We start from the raw sequence: 7095 nt of genomic DNA on the forward strand, positions 1-7095 counted from the left end.
TTTAACTCTATATAAGCAACATTTAAGAGACTGCAGAGCTAGTTTTTTAAACTTCACAGAAAATCCAGTATAATACTGAGTGCTTATCATGCAAATATAAAAAATAGCCTTAAGAAGTAATTCAAATGTTAACAATACTATGGTCCTACAATAGGCCTCTTTCAGAGACTAGTAACTGTGTAGATCATCATAGTAACTATATAAATGTATCCAAATAAACAGAACAGTTATAGACACAAACCACACATGGTGAGGTGGTCATGAACATGATCACTGGCCATCTAGTTCTAAAGCTTCAACAATGTGTGCAGCAGAGGGACCATCTTTAGGATCTTCATTAGTGCATACAGAGAAGAGTTCAATTACTTTCTGGAAGGATTCATCCAGTTCTTCCATATTAATAGGTAGCCTGTTTCCCAAAGCTGCATAATATACCTCATCATTGAAGTCACCTTCATCAAAAGTTTTATCTTCATCATCATCATCATAAAAATTAAAGTGTGGAATAGATAAAGTCATTATTTCCCATAGAGTAAGGCCATATGCAAATATGTCTGCCTTATCAGTAATAATGCCATTTTCCTCCAAAGCTTCCTTGGGCTTCCATGGCTCAGTACCAATGTAAGAGGCCTCAGGATCAGTCACAGTCATATTTTCATCCTATGGTAGAGAGACTCCTACATCACAGATTTTAATTGTTTCAAAATCACCTTTAATTACAACATTTGAAGACTTTATGTCTCCATGAAGCAGTTTCTTTTCTTGGTGCAAATACTTTAGCCCTCTTGCCATGTTCAAAGCAACTTTTAAAATTACAGCTGCTGGAAAGGCATCCTGGCTGTCTTTATTTTGCTCCTCTATTAAATCATTTAGAGACTTTTTACCTCCATACTCCATAGCAAGGCACAGACTGCCATCACTGGCTTCAGTAAAAGCATGATAACCTACAATGTTTGGATGATGAAGGCTTTTCAAAATCTTAGCCTCATCAATTAGTCTCTTTTAGAATATACTCCGATAATCATCACTGCAGATGGGATTAATCTTTTTCACAGTCCAAAGAGAATGAGACAAACCTCTTGGAGATCTTTTCATTAGGTAAACATTTACCCCAGTCCCAAAGCCAAGCTTCTGCATAAATGGAGAGGCAAGGATAGTTATATATGGAGTTGAACATAACACAAATTTCCTTTTTTTCAGATAATTTGCTTGGTGTCTTGAAATTATCAGTTCCTTCCATTGTAACAACCACTCTAGGTCAGGTAGCTCTCCAATCCGCACCGGTGTCGCTCACCTTCGGCCCTAGAATTTTAATATATATCCTTTATCATCTTAAAGAAGTTCTCTTCTGGGGCTGGAGTCATAGCTCAGTGGTGGAGCTACAAAAGAAAAGCCTCTCATGCATGAAGCACTGGGTTCCATCCTCAGCACCACATAAAAATAAATAAATAAAAATAAAGGAAATTGTGTCCATCTACTAAAAAATAAAAAAAAAAAATAAATAAAAAAGTTCTCTCCTATCCCCAATTTGCTGAGTTTTCTTATGAACTAGTGGCTAACTTAATTGGAGGTCTTTTTGTATTTGTTGAGGTGGTCCTATGGTTTTCACCTTTATTATGTTGATAAGATGAATAATACTGATTAACTTTCAAAGTTTAAACCAATTTTTACTTCTGAAAAAAAGCCAAATTTGGTCATAATATATTATTCTTTGTATTTATTCTCTGGATTTAACTATCTAATACTTTGTTTTAATTTTTGTGCATATGTTCATAAGCCTTATAATTTTCTCTTCTTGTAATGTCTTTGTCATATTTTTGTGTCAGGGTTATGATAGCTTCAAAATGAGCTAGGAAAAAAATTGTTCTCTTTATTCCTTAAAAGAAATTGGGTAGGACTGATAATTATTTATTTCTTAAATATTTTGATGAAATTACCTTTCTGAAAGACATCAGACTTGAAATTTTCTTTGGGGATAAATTATAGATTTAATATGTTCAACAGTGATTCCGATTTTATGATTTTCCTTTGATCAATTAAGATAACTTGGGTTTTATTAAAAATTATTTTGCATAGTTTGTCAAATTTATCTGTATAAAATTGTTTAAAATATCTCTCTATTCTCTTTTATGTCTGTAGGACATATATAGTTTTATTTCCCTTTAATTCTGATATTAGTAATTTATATTTTTACTCTTCTTCTTTTCCTTTTCCTTTCCCCCCCCCTCTTTTTGGCTTTTGCACATGCTAGGCAAATGCTCTACCACTGAGTCACGTCCCCAGCCCATACTTTCATTCTTTTTTCTCTTTTGATTGATCTTGATAAGAATTTATCTAGTTGAATATTCTCAAAGAAAACAATTTTGACTTTGTCGATTTTTTTGTCAGCTTTCTATTCCATCACTTCCTGTTTTCATTATTATTAATTTCTTTCCATGTTCTGTTCTTTTTCAAACCTCTGAGATGGTAACTTACAAATGAATATTTTTTTGTTGTTGTTATTCTAATACACCCAAGTAAAGTTGGATTCCCATTAAGTACTGCAAATTAATAAATTCAATCAGAAGAGATGACCCATACAACAATTTAAACTGCAAATGTTTTAGTATAAAGAATTATTAACCATACAAGGGTGTTTGAGTAATGAGAGATTGGCTAGCAAGAAGTAAAGAGGATTCTAAATAATATAGGCATAGCAAATAAAGGAAAGAGCCACTCCTCTTACACTCAGATATCACACCTAAAGAAGAGACCAAGGAGACCTGAGATCCAGACCTTGCTGCACTGCTAGGGCTTACTGAATGACAGACCTTGATGTTGTCCCTTAAAGGCAAAATGTGTTAGAAATCTACCCTCTGGAGTGGCAGCAAAAGATGTTAGTGGGGAGGTGTTTCACTGGGGGCACTGCTATACAACTACCTGAGGCCGGTGCCAAGGGAAAGTGCCTCTGTTCACTGTACACTGCAGAAATTTGGTCCTGGAGGGAAAAAAAAAAAACACATGCGCGCTGGAGAAGCTTACCTAACACACACACCCAAACCAGGAAGCAAAATACTTTCTTCCTACAAGGTACTTCTAGTGCTCTCTAATGACAAAGCTCCAGTTGGCAAAGAAAAATATTTAAAGGGCCCAATTCCATTTTCAGAATAGGCAAGCAAGAGAAATTTGGAGCTTAGAAAGGGAATAAATCACTCTTCAGCCTACATTGTTTTGCTCACATAAATTTAGATGTGTTTCATTAAAAAAAATTTTTTTTAGTTGTAGATGGACACAATACCTTTGTTTATTTATTTTTTTATGTTGTGCTGAGGATTGAACCCAGTACCTCACACATGCTGGGTGAGTGCTCCACCACTAAGCCACAACCCCAGCCCCAGATGTGTTGCATTTTTGTTATCAATTTTCATTGTGATTTCTTGACTATTAGGTCATTTGGAAAAGCATTGATTCATTTCCAAGCATTTTCAGATTTTCTAGTTATCTTTCTATTAATTAATTTCTACTCTAATTCCACCATAGTATGAGAACATATCCTTTTATGGTTTCAAGTTTTTGGAGTTTGTTTAGGCTTGTTTTACGTACCAAATATTGTCTATTTTGAAAACATTTCATGTGCACTTGAAAAAAAAATTCATTCTAAAGTTATTGGATGCAGTGTTCTACAAATATCTCAAGTAAATACAGTTGGTTAGTCATTTTGCTCAAATATTCTGTACAATTTTTCATGTTTGTTATCGAGTTTTTTCTCTTGTGTCTAGTATCAGACTTAGGTGTATTAAACTACCATTGGAGATTTGTCAATTTCTGATTTACTTCTATCAATGTTTGCTCATATTATTCGAAACTGTTATTACAGATATAAAAATTTAGGACTGGTGTAATTTCCTGGTGAATTGGCCTCTTTATCTTTATGAAATGCCACTATTTATCTCTAGTATGTTTCCTGCTTTTAAGTTTACTTTCTTTGATATTAATATGGTCACATAGAATTACTTTAAGTTAGTGTTTTCATGATAATATTTTTTTCATTCTTAGGATTTCAATCATTTTGTGTATTTATTTTTAAAGCATAACAGAATACACTTGGGTTGTTTTTTTAAAAAATTGGTCTAGTAATCATGGCCTTTTAGATGGGGTATTCAGTCCATTTGCATTTCACTTGTAATTACTTATGTAATTGACTTTACCATCATGCTTATTTTATTTTTGATTTATCTTATCTGCCCCTTTTTTCCTATTTTGGGGAGATTGTTTTATTATTCCATATTAATTCTTCCATTAGTTTTTCTTAAATCCAGGTTTATTGAGATATAATCTCAATAAATAATTTCTACAGTTGAAGATTTGCCATTTTAACTATATAGTTCTATGAGTTTTGGCAACTTCATAAAATTACATACTACCACTATGATCAAGATATAGAGCAGTTCTATTATTCCTCCAAATTTGTATATCCCCCTGAGTGATCCACCCTTTCCCATCCCCTCAGACCCAGGCAACTACAGATCTTTTTTTCTGTCTCTCTAGTTTTGCCTTTTAAAAAATGTCATATAATGTCAGTGAAATTACATAGTATACAGAGTTGTGTGCTTAGATTCTTTTATTTAGCATATGCATATTAGTCACTTATCATTCATTTGTGCTTTTTTACTGCTGAGTATTGAATCATTGCATGAATTATGAGTTACTTATTCATTCACCAGTTGAAAGCCATATGAATTGGATCCACTTTTTGCTACCATGATAATACATTTGACTTACTACGAGTGTTTGGTGATTTTGAATAGAGGGGCTGTAAAAATAATCATGGTGAGATTTTTAAAACATTGTTTTAATTAGTTATACATGACAGTAGAATGCATTTTGACACATTGTACACAAATGGAGCACAACTTCTTTCTCTGGCTGAATATGGTGCAGAGTCATACCAGTAGTGTAATCATACATGTATATAGGGAAGGATAGTGGAATGAGATGAATATTATTACCCTATATGCATGGTCAGGTTTTTATGTGGAAACATATTTTGCTTTTTCTTGGGTAAATATCTAGAAATTGAATTGCTATGCCATATGTTTATTTAAATTTGAATTTGAATTAAAAAATTGAGAATTCATTTTCAAAATGCATACCATTTTAAAATTCTTACCAATAATGCATAAGGATTCCACTTTGCTTCATATCTTCACAGGCATTGTTATAAACTAGTTTTGTTTGTTTTTGGGGGGTTTCTTTTTTGGTCATTCTAATAGTTGTGTAGTAGAATCATGTTATGTTTTAATTTGAATTTATCTTAGCACTACTGATGTAGAACATCTTTTTATGTGCCTATTTATTATCCATGTGTCCTTTTTTATATGTAAAATGTATATTCACATCTTTCACAAAACTTTCTTTTTCTGGGTTGTTTGTTTCTTCTTATTGAGTTTTTAGAATTCTTTATATATTCAGAACATGAGAACTTTTTAATAATATATAATTTTCAAATACTTTCTCCCAGTCTATTGCTTATTTGTTGTTGTTTTTTAATGTTCTCACCATAGTCTTTTGAAATGTTGAAGTTTAATTTTTTTTTTAATTTGATGGGAAATTTTTGTCAATTTTTTCTCTTATGGTACATGAAATTATTGATGAAGATATCCGAGTATGAGATACTTGCATAAACTAAAGTCACAAAACAGTATCTTTATAGATTTAGATTTTTCATTTGTATTTATTATCCATTTTGACCTAATATTTTTGTTTATGGTGTGAAGTATAGGTTGAGATTTTGTTTTGATTTTGAAATGTATCTGCAGCTTTTTCATATTATTTGTTGAAAAAATGATGACTCTTTTGTCTGTTGAATTGCTTTTCTATTATTATTGAAAATCAGTGGACTGTGTTATCCAAGGATTTTTTTTTGTACTGTTGATTCCATTGATGTATATATCTATATTTCAAGCAATAATATACTATCTTGATTACCTGAGTATTTATAGTACTCTCAAAATCTTGTAGCAAGAGTCTTTCAACTTTGTTCTTTTCATTTTTGCTTTTGTGATACTAGCTACTTTTCCTTTCCACATGAAATTTATTCTTTATTAAAATAAAAGCCCAGATCTTTAATTTCTAATCAAATTCTAATTTTCTAATATAAAATTAATGCTAAAATATTCCCTCAAAGGCAGACCTATCTGTATCCAAGTAGTTCTGATATATTGGATTTTCACTAACATTCAATTCAAAATATTTTTATTTTCTTTGTAAGTTTGACTCATTGACTATTTAGAAGAGTTTTAATTTTTTTCCAAACATTTTTTTGAGAAATGTTTATTTGTACTTTAATTCTGTTTTGATCAGGAAACATACACATTTAATTCTTTTAATTCTGTTGTTGTTCATTTTATGGCCCAGAATATCATCTATTTTGGAGAATGTTTGACATTTTTTGAAAAGAATGGATATTTTGCTGTGTGGAAGAAGTGTTCTATAAATATCAATTAGGTTAAGGTTGTTGTTGGTATCGTATAGGTCTTCTAATTCTTTATGGATTTTTGTTCCAATTGCTTTAATGATTGATTACAAAGACAAAAGTGTTCAAATTACCAAACATAATTGGATTTTTATATATCTTTTTCAATTATATTAGATTTTTCTTCCTGTGTTCTGAAGATATTTTGCTGGGTGCCCATAATCTTAGCATTTGTGTGTATGTAGATCTCTTCATTGTTACTTACTTTTCTTTTGTTTAATCCCAGGAAATATTCCTGTTCTGAACTCCAGTTTTCTGATATTAAAATTGCCACGCCAACTTTCCTTTGACTAGTGTTTTGAGATACAATTTTCTACTCTTCACTTTGACAATTTATGTCTTTTCATTAAAGTAAGTTTCTCATGGACAGGATATAAGCAAGTCTCTTAAATTGAAATAAAATTCACAAAAAATTCACCATTTCAATCATTTAAAAGTATACAGTTTAGTGATTTTTAGACTGTTTACAATGTTGCACAACTATCATCACAATTTACTCCCAAAATATTTTCATTGCCTTCCCCCCACAAAACTCATACCTATTAGTAGTCAATCCCAATATCTTCTCTGTCCATTCCCTT

The 7095-nt window shown here is 31.5% G+C and overlaps 1 pseudogene; it reads right to left on the bottom strand.

Moving 5' to 3' along the window:
* Positions 1-270: 270 nt before the first annotated feature.
* On the bottom strand, positions 271-1240 carry LOC114081628 (lymphokine-activated killer T-cell-originated protein kinase pseudogene; annotated as a pseudogene).
* Positions 1241-7095: the final 5855 nt, after the last annotated feature.

This window comes from Marmota flaviventris, chromosome 2 (assembly GCF_047511675.1).
Source record: "Marmota flaviventris isolate mMarFla1 chromosome 2, mMarFla1.hap1, whole genome shotgun sequence".
Lineage (NCBI taxonomy): Eukaryota > Metazoa > Chordata > Mammalia > Rodentia > Sciuridae > Marmota > Marmota flaviventris.